This window comes from Phyllobates terribilis, unplaced genomic scaffold (genome assembly GCF_046119375.1).
Source record: "Phyllobates terribilis strain yellow unplaced genomic scaffold, ASM4611937v1 Scaffold_27__1_contigs__length_16484149, whole genome shotgun sequence".
Taxonomy (NCBI): Eukaryota; Metazoa; Chordata; class Amphibia; order Anura; family Dendrobatidae; genus Phyllobates; species Phyllobates terribilis.
This window is the reverse complement of record NW_027362787.1, coordinates 5,815,624-5,829,900: the sequence shown is the minus strand read 5'-3', so window position 1 is coordinate 5,829,900 and position 14,277 is coordinate 5,815,624. Positions and strand designations below refer to the sequence as shown.

General features: G+C 45.3%; 10 non-coding genes and 1 pseudogene across 10 annotated transcripts; all 11 read right to left on the bottom strand.

Moving 5' to 3' along the window:
• Positions 1-274: 274 nt before the first annotated feature.
• LOC141178070 (U2 spliceosomal RNA) lies at positions 275-390 on the bottom strand (annotated as a pseudogene).
• Positions 391-1,534: 1,144 nt separating this feature from the next.
• On the bottom strand, positions 1,535-1,725 carry LOC141177585 (U2 spliceosomal RNA). Its single transcript, XR_012254167.1, has one exon. It is a non-coding gene; the product is annotated as a U2 spliceosomal RNA (small nuclear RNA).
• Positions 1,726-2,840: 1,115 nt separating this feature from the next.
• LOC141177460 (U2 spliceosomal RNA) lies at positions 2,841-3,031 on the bottom strand. Its single transcript, XR_012254052.1, has one exon. It is a non-coding gene; the product is annotated as a U2 spliceosomal RNA (small nuclear RNA).
• A 1,115-nt stretch (positions 3,032-4,146) lies between these two features.
• On the bottom strand, positions 4,147-4,337 carry LOC141178340 (U2 spliceosomal RNA). Its single transcript, XR_012254635.1, has one exon. It is a non-coding gene; the product is annotated as a U2 spliceosomal RNA (small nuclear RNA).
• A 1,115-nt stretch (positions 4,338-5,452) lies between these two features.
• On the bottom strand, positions 5,453-5,643 carry LOC141178338 (U2 spliceosomal RNA). Its single transcript, XR_012254633.1, has one exon. It is a non-coding gene; the product is annotated as a U2 spliceosomal RNA (small nuclear RNA).
• Positions 5,644-6,758: 1,115 nt separating this feature from the next.
• Positions 6,759-6,949, bottom strand: LOC141178337 (U2 spliceosomal RNA). Its single transcript, XR_012254632.1, has one exon. It is a non-coding gene; the product is annotated as a U2 spliceosomal RNA (small nuclear RNA).
• A 1,114-nt stretch (positions 6,950-8,063) lies between these two features.
• On the bottom strand, positions 8,064-8,254 carry LOC141178336 (U2 spliceosomal RNA). Its single transcript, XR_012254631.1, has one exon. It is a non-coding gene; the product is annotated as a U2 spliceosomal RNA (small nuclear RNA).
• A 1,115-nt stretch (positions 8,255-9,369) lies between these two features.
• Positions 9,370-9,560, bottom strand: LOC141178335 (U2 spliceosomal RNA). Its single transcript, XR_012254630.1, has one exon. It is a non-coding gene; the product is annotated as a U2 spliceosomal RNA (small nuclear RNA).
• A 1,115-nt stretch (positions 9,561-10,675) lies between these two features.
• On the bottom strand, positions 10,676-10,866 carry LOC141178334 (U2 spliceosomal RNA). The gene has a single exon (XR_012254629.1). It is a non-coding gene; the product is annotated as a U2 spliceosomal RNA (small nuclear RNA).
• Positions 10,867-11,978: 1,112 nt separating this feature from the next.
• On the bottom strand, positions 11,979-12,169 carry LOC141178333 (U2 spliceosomal RNA). The gene has a single exon (XR_012254628.1). It is a non-coding gene; the product is annotated as a U2 spliceosomal RNA (small nuclear RNA).
• Positions 12,170-13,284: 1,115 nt separating this feature from the next.
• Positions 13,285-13,475, bottom strand: LOC141178332 (U2 spliceosomal RNA). The gene has a single exon (XR_012254627.1). It is a non-coding gene; the product is annotated as a U2 spliceosomal RNA (small nuclear RNA).
• Between the last annotated feature and the right edge of the window lie 802 nt (positions 13,476-14,277).

Genomic DNA, 14,277 nt, shown 5'->3' with positions numbered 1-14,277 from the left:
ACCGGACCTCCGACCGGGTTTATAAAAATTCCCCTTCCTAGCCCGGAGGCCAGGAATAGGGGGGGTTGCTCAGAAAGTATGATTGGCAAAGGTGCGGCGTGCTACGAAGCCAAGTCTTTCTGGGGTTCCCAGTCCCAGTAAGCTTGGACTCCCACCAGGGCGCCTACTCCTGGGGCACATTGCTCCAAAGCCCTCACACTTACCCAGCCTAGTGACTTCGATCCTGGAGGGCCATGTTTTCCATCAGATAACTCTATGAGCCACCTGGCGTACTAACAAGTGCACCAAACCAGTGTGTAATATGCATCAATTTACTAGGGCAGCCCAAGGACAAAACTGCCTTTTCAAAAGATACTACACTTGATCTTAGCCAAAAGGCCGAGAAGCGATTGATCTTAGCCAAAAGGCCGAGAAGCGATAACCAGAATTGGTTTCAAACTACGGAGCCACCCAAGGATCCTGAAAAGTCCATTTGTGGAGATGAGCTCCTGGACTCCCGTTAAGAAGACATGTTGTCAACCTCTAGATCCCTTACATGCCTGCACTTTTCGGCTTGCTGCTGCTGCAATCCACGCGTTTTAGATCTGCATAACTCCACCTCTTTAAACACAGCACCTTCACCCCCTGCTGTTCCCACCCGCCTCAACACCGTTGGAAGGGAGGAGAACCAATTAAGGCGGGGGGTGGGGTGGAACGAGCAGCTGTCTACCCTTAGCAGGAGGGCTCCTGATTACATACCTCTCCTGCTGCTGCTGCTGCTGGCTGTCCAGCAGCAGACTGAAGGTGGCTGCTGCTGTGCACAGGTATATAAAGGCTCAGAGCCTATTATGACACGCGCAGCCAGCGTTCCATTGCCACATTCCATCTACTGCAGGCAGGATACCTGGCTGGCTGAATGTCGCTGAGAAGCTCACAGAGACCGCCATAAGCAACAGTTTAACAGAATGCCACAGACTAATCAACCAAACTTTTTGGGTTGGGTTCTCTTTTATAGTCTGCAGGCATTAAATGAAAGAAGTCAGTGTTCCAGCAGAAGGAGACAACGTTTCAGAAAAGGCATTGTAGCAAACCAAAAAAGAAATTTTAAGCGCAGCAGAGTAACCAGCGCACATACCTGTTAGCTCAGGTGAGTTTAAAAGGCTGCTGTTGATAACAAGGGCATTTGCTAAATAGATGGTGTGTGTGCAACAATATACTGAAAGGTCAATTATATTGTGCAGCTTATCTCACCACCTGTAGTTATTTAGGTGAAAGCTCCAAAATGCTTGCCTAATATGTCTGTTTATCCAAAAGGAAGTAAAAAGGGAGAGCTAGAAAGATAGCATTGCATCACATTACATGGCAATGCAATGCACAGTTGCTGAAGTTGAACCAAAATGAGCTTGTAATCTGGCTTCTGCAACTTTGAACATGAAAAATCCAATGAGGAGAAGAAAAGCAAAGCCAAAGAGTCCATCCCAAAATCCGACAAACAAGCAAAATGAACAAAAAACATTGAATTCAATTCTTTCTGATTTTAGAAACTGCATTAAAGAAGGGGTGCACCGGTCCTGGAGATACTGCAATACCAGGTCAATGCGTGGAGTGGACAGAGCAAGCTCTTTTTCCATCTCCCTGTTCTAAAAATCCATTTAATATATGGTCCCCAGATAGGTGACGTATCAGATATTAAACTGATAAGAACAGATACTACACTTGATCTTAGCCAAAAGGCCGAGAAGCGATAACCAGAATTGGTTTCAAACTACGGAGCCACCCAAGGATCCTGAAAAGTCCATTTGTGGAGATGAGCTCCTGGACTCCCGTTAAGAAGACATGTTGTCAACCTCTAGATCCCTTACATGCCTGCACTTTTCGGCTTGCTGCTGCTGCAATCCACGCGTTTTAGATCTGCATAACTCCACCTCTTTAAACACAGCACCTTCACCCCCTGCTGTTCCCACCCGCCTCAACACCGTTGGAAGGGAGGAGAACCAATTAAGGCGGGGGGTGGGGTGGAACGAGCAGCTGTCTACCCTTAGCAGGAGGGCTCCTGATTACATACCTCTCCTGCTGCTGCTGCTGCTGGCTGTCCAGCAGCAGACTGAAGGTGGCTGCTGCTGTGCACAGGTATATAAAGGCTCAGAGCCTATTATGACACGCGCAGCCAGCGTTCCATTGCCACATACCATCTACTGCAGGCAGGATACCTGGCTGGCTGAATGTCGCTGAGAAGCTCACAGAGACCGCCATAAGCAACAGTTTAACAGAATGCCACAGACTAATCAACCAAACTTTTTGGGTTGGGTTCTCTTTTATAGTCTGCAGGCATTAAATGAAAGAAGTCAGTGTTCCAGCAGAAGGAGACAACGTTTCAGAAAAGGCATTGTAGCAAACCAAAAAAGAAATTTTAAGCGCAGCAGAGTAACCAGCGCACATACCTGTTAGCTCAGGTGAGTTTAAAAGGCTGCTGTTGATAACAAGGGCATTTGCTAAATAGATGGTGTGTGTGCAACAATATACTGAAAGGTCAATTATATTGTGCAGCTTATCTCACCACCTGTAGTTATTTAGGTGAAAGCTCCAAAATGCTTGCCTAATATGTCTGTTTATCCAAAAGGAAGTAAAAAGGGAGAGCTAGAAAGATAGCATTGCATCACATTACATGGCAATGCAATGCACAGTTGCTGAAGTTGAACCAAAATGAGCTTGTAATCTGGCTTCTGCAACTTTGAACATGAAAAATCCAATGAGGAGAAGAAAAGCAAAGCCAAAGAGTCCATCCCAAAATCCGACAAACAAGCAAAATGAACCAAAAACATTGAATTCAATTCTTTCTGATTTTAGAAACTGCATTAAAGAAGGGGTGCACCGGTCCTGGAGATACTGCAATACCAGGTCAATGCGTGGAGTGGACAGAGCAAGCTCTTTTTCTATCTCCCTGTTCTAAAAATCCATTTAATATATGGTCCCCAGATAGGGGACGTATCAGATATTAAACTGATAAGAACAGATACTACACTTGATCTTAGCCAAAAGGCCGAGAAGCGATAACCAGAATTGGTTTCAAACTACGGAGCCACCCAAGGATCCTGAAAAGTCCATTTGTGGAGATGAGCTCCTGGACTCCCGTTAAGAAGACATGTTGTCAACCTCTAGATCCCTTACATGCCTGCACTTTTCGGCTTGCTGCTGCTGCAATCCACGCGTTTTAGATCTGCATAACTCCACCTCTTTAAACACAGCACCTTCACCCCCTGCTGTTCCCACCCGCCTCAACACCGTTGGAAGGGAGGAGAACCAATTAAGGCGGGGGGTGGGGTGGAACGAGCAGCTGTCTACCCTTAGCAGGAGGGCTCCTGATTACATACCTCTCCTGCTGCTGCTGCTGCTGGCTGTCCAGCAGCAGACTGAAGGTGGCTGCTGCTGTGCACAGGTATATAAAGGCTCAGAGCCTATTATGACACGCGCAGCCAGCGTTCCATTGCCACATTCCATCTACTGCAGGCAGGATACCTGGCTGGCTGAATGTCGCTGAGAAGCTCACAGAGACCGCCATAAGCAACAGTTTAACAGAATGCCACAGACTAATCAACCAAACTTTTTGGGTTGGGTTCTCTTTTATAGTCTGCAGGCATTAAATGAAAGAAGTCAGTGTTCCAGCAGAAGGAGACAACGTTTCAGAAAAGGCATTGTAGCAAACCAAAAAAGAAATTTTAAGTGCAGCAGAGTAACCAGCGCACATACCTGTTAGCTCAGGTGAGTTTAAAAGGCTGCTGTTGATAACAAGGGCATTTGCTAAATAGATGGTGTGTGTGCAACAATATACTGAAAGGTCAATTATATTGTGCAGCTTATCTCACCACCTGTAGTTATTTAGGTGAAAGCTCCAAAATGCTTGCCTAATATGTCTGTTTATCCAAAAGGAAGTAAAAAGGGAGAGCTAGAAAGATAGCATTGCATCACATTACATGGCAATGCAATGCACAGTTGCTGAAGTTGAACCAAAATGAGCTTGTAATCTGGCTTCTGCAACTTTGAACATGAAAAATCCAATGAGGAGAAGAAAAGCAAAGCCAAAGAGTCCATCCCAAAATCCGACAAACAAGCAAAATGAACAAAAAACATTGAATTCAATTCTTTCTGATTTTAGAAACTGCATTAAAGAAGGGGTGCACCGGTCCTGGAGATACTGCAATACCAGGTCAATGCGTGGAGTGGACAGAGCAAGCTCTTTTTCCATCTCCCTGTTCTAAAAATCCATTTAATATATGGTCCCCAGATAGGGGACGTATCAGATATTAAACTGATAAGAACAGATACTACACTTGATCTTAGCCAAAAGGCCGAGAAGCGATAACCAGAATTGGTTTCAAACTACGGAGCCACCCAAGGATCCTGAAAAGTCCATTTGTGGAGATGAGCTCCTGGACTCCCGTTAAGAAGACATGTTGTCAACCTCTAGATCCCTTACATGCCTGCACTTTTCGGCTTGCTGCTGCTGCAATCCACGCGTTTTAGATCTGCATAACTCCACCTCTTTAAACACAGCACCTTCACCCCCTGCTGTTCCCACCCGCCTCAACACCGTTGGAAGGGAGGAGAACCAATTAAGGCGGGGGGTGGGGTGGAACGAGCAGCTGTCTACCCTTAGCAGGAGGGCTCCTGATTACATACCTCTCCTGCTGCTGCTGCTGCTGGCTGTCCAGCAGCAGACTGAAGGTGGCTGCTGCTGTGCACAGGTATATAAAGGCTCAGAGCCTATTATGACACGCGCAGCCAGCGTTCCATTGCCACATTCCATCTACTGCAGGCAGGATACCTGGCTGGCTGAATGTCGCTGAGAAGCTCACAGAGACCACCATAAGCAACAGTTTAACAGAATGCCACAGACTAATCAACCAAACTTTTTGGGTTGGGTTCTCTTTTATAGTCTGCAGGCATTAAATGAAAGAAGTCAGTGTTCCAGCAGAAGGAGACAACGTTTCAGAAAAGGCATTGTAGCAAACCAAAAAAGAAATTTTAAGCGCAGCAGAGTAACCAGCGCACATACCTGTTAGCTCAGGTGAGTTTAAAAGGCTGCTGTTGATAACAAGGGCATTTGCTAAATAGATGGTGTGTGTGCAACAATATACTGAAAGGTCAATTATATTGTGCAGCTTATCTCACCACCTGTAGTTATTTAGGTGAAAGCTCCAAAATGCTTGCCTAATATGTCTGTTTATCCAAAAGGAAGTAAAAAGGGAGAGCTAGAAAGATAGCATTGCATCACATTACATGGCAATGCAATGCACAGTTGCTGAAGTTGAACCAAAATGAGCTTGTAATCTGGCTTCTGCAACTTTGAACATGAAAAATCCAATGAGGAGAAGAAAAGCAAAGCCAAAGAGTCCATCCCAAAATCCGACAAACAAGCAAAATGAACAAAAAACATTGAATTCAATTCTTTCTGATTTTAGAAACTGCATTAAAGAAGGGGTGCACCGGTCCTGGAGATACTGCAATACCAGGTCAATGCGTGGAGTGGACAGAGCAAGCTCTTTTTCCATCTCCCTGTTCTAAAAATCCATTTAATATATGGTCCCCAGATAGGGGACGTATCAGATATTAAACTGATAAGAACAGATACTACACTTGATCTTAGCCAAAAGGCCGAGAAGCGATAACCAGAATTGGTTTCAAACTACGGAGCCACCCAAGGATCCTGAAAAGTCCATTTGTGGAGATGAGCTCCTGGACTCCCGTTAAGAAGACATGTTGTCAACCTCTAGATCCCTTACATGCCTGCACTTTTCGGCTTGCTGCTGCTGCAATCCACGCGTTTTAGATCTGCATAACTCCACCTCTTTAAACACAGCACCTTCACCCCCTGCTGTTCCCACCCGCCTCAACACCGTTGGAAGGGAGGAGAACCAATTAAGGCGGGGGGTGGGGTGGAACGAGCAGCTGTCTACCCTTAGCAGGAGGGCTCCTGATTACATACCTCTCCTGCTGCTGCTGCTGCTGGCTGTCCAGCAGCAGACTGAAGGTGGCTGCTGCTGTGCACAGGTATATAAAGGCTCAGAGCCTATTATGACACGCGCAGCCAGCGTTCCATTGCCACATTCCATCTACTGCAGGCAGGATACCTGGCTGGCTGAATGTCGCTGAGAAGCTCACAGAGACCGCCATAAGCAACAGTTTAACAGAATGCCACAGACTAATCAACCAAACTTTTTGGGTTGGGTTCTCTTTTATAGTCTGCAGGCATTAAATGAAAGAAGTCAGTGTTCCAGCAGAAGGAGACAACGTTTCAGAAAAGGCATTGTAGCAAACCAAAAAAGAAATTTTAAGCGCAGCAGAGTAACCAGCGCACATACCTGTTAGCTCAGGTGAGTTTAAAAGGCTGCTGTTGATAACAAGGGCATTTGCTAAATAGATGGTGTGTGTGCAACAATATACTGAAAGGTCAATTATATTGTGCAGCTTATCTCACCACCTGTAGTTATTTAGGTGAAAGCTCCAAAATGCTTGCCTAATATGTCTGTTTATCCAAAAGGAAGTAAAAAGGGAGAGCTAGAAAGATAGCATTGCATCACATTACATGGCAATGCAATGCACAGTTGCTGAAGTTGAACCAAAATGAGCTTGTAATCTGGCTTCTGCAACTTTGAACATGAAAAATCCAATGAGGAGAAGAAAAGCAAAGCCAAAGAGTCCATCCCAAAATCCGACAAACAAGCAAAATGAACAAAAAACATTGAATTCAATTCTTTCTGATTTTAGAAACTGCATTAAAGAAGGGGTGCACCGGTCCTGGAGATACTGCAATACCAGGTCAATGCGTGGAGTGGACAGAGCAAGCTCTTTTTCCATCTCCCTGTTCTAAAAATCCATTTAATATATGGTCCCCAGATAGGGGACGTATCAGATATTAAACTGATAAGAACAGATACTACACTTGATCTTAGCCAAAAGGCCGAGAAGCGATAACCAGAATTGGTTTCAAACTACGGAGCCACCCAAGGATCCTGAAAAGTCCATTTGTGGAGATGAGCTCCTGGACTCCCGTTAAGAAGACATGTTGTCAACCTCTAGATCCCTTACATGCCTGCACTTTTCGGCTTGCTGCTGCTGCAATCCACGCGTTTTAGATCTGCATAACTCCACCTCTTTAAACACAGCACCTTCACCCCCTGCTGTTCCCACCCGCCTCAACACCGTTGGAAGGGAGGAGAACCAATTAAGGCGGGGGGTGGGGTGGAACGAGCAGCTGTCTACCCTTAGCAGGAGGGCTCCTGATTACATACCTCTCCTGCTGCTGCTGCTGCTGGCTGTCCAGAGCAGACTGAAGGTGGCTGCTGCTGTGCACAGGTATATAAAGGCTCAGAGCCTATTATGACACGCGCAGCCAGCGTTCCATTGCCACATTCCATCTACTGCAGGCAGGATACCTGGCTGGCTGAATGTCGCTGAGAAGCTCACAGAGACCGCCATAAGCAACAGTTTAACAGAATGCCACAGACTAATCAACCAAACTTTTTGGGTTGGGTTCTCTTTTATAGTCTGCAGGCATTAAATGAAAGAAGTCAGTGTTCCAGCAGAAGGAGACAACGTTTCAGAAAAGGCATTGTAGCAAACCAAAAAAGAAATTTTAAGCGCAGCAGAGTAACCAGCGCACATACCTGTTAGCTCAGGTGAGTTTAAAAGGCTGCTGTTGATAACAAGGGCATTTGCTAAATAGATGGTGTGTGTGCAACAATATACTGAAAGGTCAATTATATTGTGCAGCTTATCTCACCACCTGTAGTTATTTAGGTGAAAGCTCCAAAATGCTTGCCTAATATGTCTGTTTATCCAAAAGGAAGTAAAAAGGGAGAGCTAGAAAGATAGCATTGCATCACATTACATGGCAATGCAATGCACAGTTGCTGAAGTTGAACCAAAATGAGCTTGTAATCTGGCTTCTGCAACTTTGAACATGAAAAATCCAATGAGGAGAAGAAAAGCAAAGCCAAAGAGTCCATCCCAAAATCCGACAAACAAGCAAAATGAACAAAAAACATTGAATTCAATTCTTTCTGATTTTAGAAACTGCATTAAAGAAGGGGTGCACCGGTCCTGGAGATACTGCAATACCAGGTCAATGCGTGGAGTGGACAGAGCAAGCTCTTTTTCCATCTCCCTGTTCTAAAAATCCATTTAATATATGGTCCCCAGATAGGGGACGTATCAGATATTAAACTGATAAGAACAGATACTACACTTGATCTTAGCCAAAAGGCCGAGAAGCGATAACCAGAATTGGTTTCAAACTACGGAGCCACCCAAGGATCCTGAAAAGTCCATTTGTGGAGATGAGCTCCTGGACTCCCGTTAAGAAGACATGTTGTCAACCTCTAGATCCCTTACATGCCTGCACTTTTCGGCTTGCTGCTGCTGCAATCCACGCGTTTTAGATCTGCATAACTCCACCTCTTTAAACACAGCACCTTCACCCCCTGCTGTTCCCACCCGCCTCAACACCGTTGGAAGGGAGGAGAACCAATTAAGGCGGGGGGTGGGGTGGAACGAGCAGCTGTCTACCCTTAGCAGGAGGGCTCCTGATTACATACCTCTCCTGCTGCTGCTGCTGCTGGCTGTCCAGCAGCAGACTGAAGGTGGCTGCTGCTGTGCACAGGTATATAAAGGCTCAGAGCCTATTATGACACGCGCAGCCAGCGTTCCATTGCCACATTCCATCTACTGCAGGCAGGATACCTGGCTGGCTGAATGTCGCTGAGAAGCTCACAGAGACCGCCATAAGCAACAGTTTAACAGAATGCCACAGACTAATCAACCAAACTTTTTGGGTTGGGTTCTCTTTTATAGTCTGCAGGCATTAAATGAAAGAAGTCAGTGTTCCAGCAGAAGGAGACAACGTTTCAGAAAAGGCATTGTAGCAAACCAAAAAAGAAATTTTAAGCGCAGCAGAGTAACCAGCGCACATACCTGTTAGCTCAGGTGAGTTTAAAAGGCTGCTGTTGATAACAAGGGCATTTGCTAAATAGATGGTGTGTGTGCAACAATATACTGAAAGGTCAATTATATTGTGCAGCTTATCTCACCACCTGTAGTTATTTAGGTGAAAGCTCCAAAATGCTTGCCTAATATGTCTGTTTATCCAAAAGGAAGTAAAAAGGGAGAGCTAGAAAGATAGCATTGCATCACATTACATGGCAATGCAATGCACAGTTGCTGAAGTTGAACCAAAATGAGCTTGTAATCTGGCTTCTGCAACTTTGAACATGAAAAATCCAATGAGGAGAAGAAAAGCAAAGCCAAAGAGTCCATCCCAAAATCCGACAAACAAGCAAAATGAACAAAAAACATTGAATTCAATTCTTTCTGATTTTAGAAACTGCATTAAAGAAGGGGTGCACCGGTCCTGGAGATACTGCAATACCAGGTCAATGCGTGGAGTGGACAGAGCAAGCTCTTTTTCCATCTCCCTGTTCTAAAAATCCATTTAATATATGGTCCCCAGATAGGGGACGTATCAGATATTAAACTGATAAGAACAGATACTACACTTGATCTTAGCCAAAAGGCCGAGAAGCGATAACCAGAATTGGTTTCAAACTACGAAGCCACCCAAGGATCCTGAAAAGTCCATTTGTGGAGATGAGCTCCTGGACTCCCGTTAAGAAGACATGTTGTCAACCTCTAGATCCCTTACATGCCTGCACTTTTCGGCTTGCTGCTGCTGCAATCCACGCGTTTTAGATCTGCATAACTCCACCTCTTTAAACACAGCACCTTCACCCCCTGCTGTTCCCACCCGCCTCAACACCGTTGGAAGGGAGGAGAACCAATTAAGGCGGGGGGTGGGGTGGAACGAGCAGCTGTCTACCCTTAGCAGGAGGGCTCCTGATTACATACCTCTCCTGCTGCTGCTGCTGCTGGCTGTCCAGCAGCAGACTGAAGGTGGCTGCTGCTGTGCACAGGTATATAAAGGCTCAGAGCCTATTATGACACGCGCAGCCAGCGTTCCATTGCCACATTCCATCTACTGCAGGCAGGATACCTGGCTGGCTGAATGTCGCTGAGAAGCTCACAGAGACCGCCATAAGCAACAGTTTAACAGAATGCCACAGACTAATCAACCAAACTTTTTGGGTTGGGTTCTCTTTTATAGTCTGCAGGCATTAAATGAAAGAAGTCAGTGTTCCAGCAGAAGGAGACAACGTTTCAGAAAAGGCATTGTAGCAAACCAAAAAAGAAATTTTAAGCGCAGCAGAGTAACCAGCGCACATACCTGTTAGCTCAGGTGAGTTTAAAAGGCTGCTGTTGATAACAAGGGCATTTGCTAAATAGATGGTGTGTGTGCAACAATATACTGAAAGGTCAATTATATTGTGCAGCTTATCTCACCACCTGTAGTTATTTAGGTGAAAGCTCCAAAATGCTTGCCTAATATGTCTGTTTATCCAAAAGGAAGTAAAAAGGGAGAGCTAGAAAGATAGCATTGCATCACATTACATGGCAATGCAATGCACAGTTGCTGAAGTTGAACCAAAATGAGCTTGTAATCTGGCTTCTGCAACTTTGAACATGAAAAATCCAATGAGGAGAAGAAAAGCAAAGCCAAAGAGTCCATCCCAAAATCCGACAAACAAGCAAAATGAACAATAAACATTGAATTCAATTCTTTCTGATTTTAGAAACTGCATTAAAGAAGGGGTGCACCGGTCCTGGAGATACTGCAATACCAGGTCAATGCGTGGAGTGGACAGAGCAAGCTCTTTTTCCATCTCCCTGTTCTAAAAATCCATTTAATATATGGTCCCCAGATAGGGGACGTATCAGATATTAAACTGATAAGAACAGATACTACACTTGATCTTAGCCAAAAGGCCGAGAAGCGATAACCAGAATTGGTTTCAAACTACGGAGCCACCCAAGGATCCTGAAAAGTCCATTTGTGGAGATGAGCTCCTGGACTCCCGTTAAGAAGACATGTTGTCAACCTCTAGATCCCTTACATGCCTGCACTTTTCGGCTTGCTGCTGCTGCAATCCACGCGTTTTAGATCTGCATAACTCCACCTCTTTAAACACAGCACCTTCACCCCCTGCTGTTCCCACCCGCCTCAACACCGTTGGAAGGGAGGAGAACCAATTAAGGCGGGGGGTGGGGTGGAACGAGCAGCTGTCTACCCTTAGCAGGAGGCCTCCTGATTACATACCTCTCCTGCTGCTGCTGCTGGCTGTCCAGCAGCAGACTGAAGGTGGCTGCTGCTGTGCACAGGTATATAAAGGCTCAGAGCCTATTATGACACGCGCAGCCAGCGTTCCATTGCCACATTCCATCTACTGCAGGCAGGATACCTGGCTGGCTGAATGTCGCTGAGAAGCTCACAGAGACCGCCATAAGCAACAGTTTAACAGAATGCCACAGACTAATCAACCAAACTTTTTGGGTTGGGTTCTCTTTTATAGTCTGCAGGCATTAAATGAAAGAAGTCAGTGTTCCAGCAGAAGGAGACAACGTTTCAGAAAAGGCATTGTAGCAAACCAAAAAAGAAATTTTAAGCGCAGCAGAGTAACCAGCGCACATACCTGTTAGCTCAGGTGAGTTTAAAAGGCTGCTGTTGATAACAAGGGCATTTGCTAAATAGATGGTGTGTGTGCAACAATATACTGAAAGGTCAATTATATTGTGCAGCTTATCTCACCACCTGTAGTTATTTAGGTGAAAGCTCCAAAATGCTTGCCTAATATGTCTGTTTATCCAAAAGGAAGTAAAAAGGGAGAGCTAGAAAGATAGCATTGCATCACATTACATGGCAATGCAATGCACAGTTGCTGAAGTTGAACCAAAATGAGCTTGTAATCTGGCTTCTGCAACTTTGAACATGAAAAATCCAATGAGGAGAAGAAAAGCAAAGCCAAAGAGTCCATCCCAAAATCCGACAAACAAGCAAAATGAACAAAAAACATTGAATTCAATTCTTTCTGATTTTAGAAACTGCATTAAAGAAGGGGTGCACCGGTCCTGGAGATACTGCAATACCAGGTCAATGCGTGGAGTGGACAGAGCAAGCTCTTTTTCCATCTCCCTGTTCTAAAAATCCATTTAATATATGGTCCCCAGATAGGGGACGTATCAGATATTAAACTGATAAGAACAGATACTACACTTGATCTTAGCCAAAAGGCCGAGAAGCGATAACCAGAATTGGTTTCAAACTACGGAGCCACCCAAGGATCCTGAAAAGTCCATTTGTGGAGATGAGCTCCTGGACTCCCGTTAAGAAGACATGTTGTCAACCTCTAGATCCCTTACATGCCTGCACTTTTCGGCTTGCTGCTGCTGCAATCCACGCGTTTTAGATCTGCATAACTCCACCTCTTTAAACACAGCACCTTCACCCCCTGCTGTTCCCACCCGCCTCAACACCGTTGGAAGGGAGGAGAACCAATGAAGGCGGGGGGTGGGGTGGAACGAGCAGCTGTCTACCCTTAGCAGGAGGGCTCCTGATTACATACCTCTCCTGCTGCTGCTGCTGCTGGCTGTCCAGCAGCAGACTGAAGGTGGCTGCTGCTGTGCACAGGTATATAAAGGCTCAGAACCTATTATGACACGCGCAGCCAGCGTTCCATTGCCACATTCCATCTACTGCAGGCAGGATACCTGGCTGGCTGAATGTCGCTGAGAAGCTCACAGAGACCGCCATAAGCAACAGTTTAACAGAATGCCACAGACTAATCAACCAAACTTTTTGGGTTGGGTTCTCTTTTATAGTCTGCAGGCATTAAATGAAAGAAGTCAGTGTTCCAGCAGAAGGAGACAACGTTTCAGAAAAGGCATTGTAGCAAACCAAAAAAGAAATTTTAAGCGCAGCAGAGTAACCAGCGCACATACCTGTTAGCTCAGGTGAGTTTAAAAGGCTGCTGTTGATAACAAGGGCATTTGCTAAATAGATGGTGTGTGTGCAACAATATACTGAAAGGTCAATTATATTGTGCAGCTTATCTCACCACCTGTAGTTATTTAGGTGAAAGCTCCAAAATGCTTGCCTAATATGTCTGTTTATCCAAAAGGAAGTAAAAAGGGAGAGCTAGAAAGATAGCATTGCATCACATTACATGGCAATGCAATGCACAGTTGCTGAAGTTGAACCAAAATGAGCTTGTAATCTGGCTTCTGCAACTTTGAACATGAAAAATCCAATGAGGAGAAGAAAAGCAAAGCCAAAGAGTCCATCCCAAAATCCGACAAACAAGCAAAATGAACAAAAAACATTGAATTCAATTCTTTCTGATTTTAGAAACTGCATTAAAGAAGGGGTGCACCGGTCCTGGAGATACTGCAATACCAGGTCAATGCGTGGAGTGGACAGAGCAAGCTCTTTTTCCATCTCCCTGTTCTAAAAATCCATTTAATATATGGTCCCCAGATAGGGGACGTATCAGATATTAAACTGATAAGAACAGATACTACACTTGATCTTAGCCAAAAGGCCGAGAAGCGATAACCAGAATTGGTTTCAAACTACGGAGCCACCCAAGGATCCTGAAAAGTCCATTTGTGGAGATGAGCTCCTGGACTCCCGTTAAGAAGACATGTTGTCAACCTCTAGATCCCTTACATGCCTGCACTTTTCGGCTTGCTGCTGCTGCAATCCACGCGTTTTAGATCTGCATAACTCCACCTCTTTAAACACAGCACCTTCACCCCCTGCTGTTCCCACCCGCCTCAACACCGTTGGAAGGGAGGAGAACCAATTAAGGCGGGGGGTGGGGTGGAACGAGCAGCTGTCTACCCTTAGCAGGAGGGCTCCTGATTACATACCTCTCCTGCTGCTGCTGCTGCTGGCTGTCCAGCAGCAGACTGAAGGTGGCTGCTGCTGTGCACAGGTATATAAAGGCTCAGAACCTATTATGACACGCGCAGCCAGCGTTCCATTGCCACATTCCATCTACTGCAGGCAGGATACCTGGCTGGCTGAATGTCGCTGAGAAGCTCACAGAGACCGCCATAAGCAACAGTTTAACAGAATGCCACAGACTAATCAACCAAACTTTTTGGGTTGGGTTCTCTTTTATAGTCTGCAGGCATTAAATGAAAGAAGTCAGTGTTCCAGCAGAAGGAGACAACGTTTCAGAAAAGGCATTGTAGCAAACCAAAAAAGAAATTTTAAGCGCAGCAGAGTAACCAGCGCACATACCTGTTAGCTCAGGTGAGTTTAAAAGGCTGCTGTTGATAACAAGGGCATTTGCTAAATAGATGGTGTGTGTGCAACAATATACTGAAAGGTCAATTATATTGTGCAGC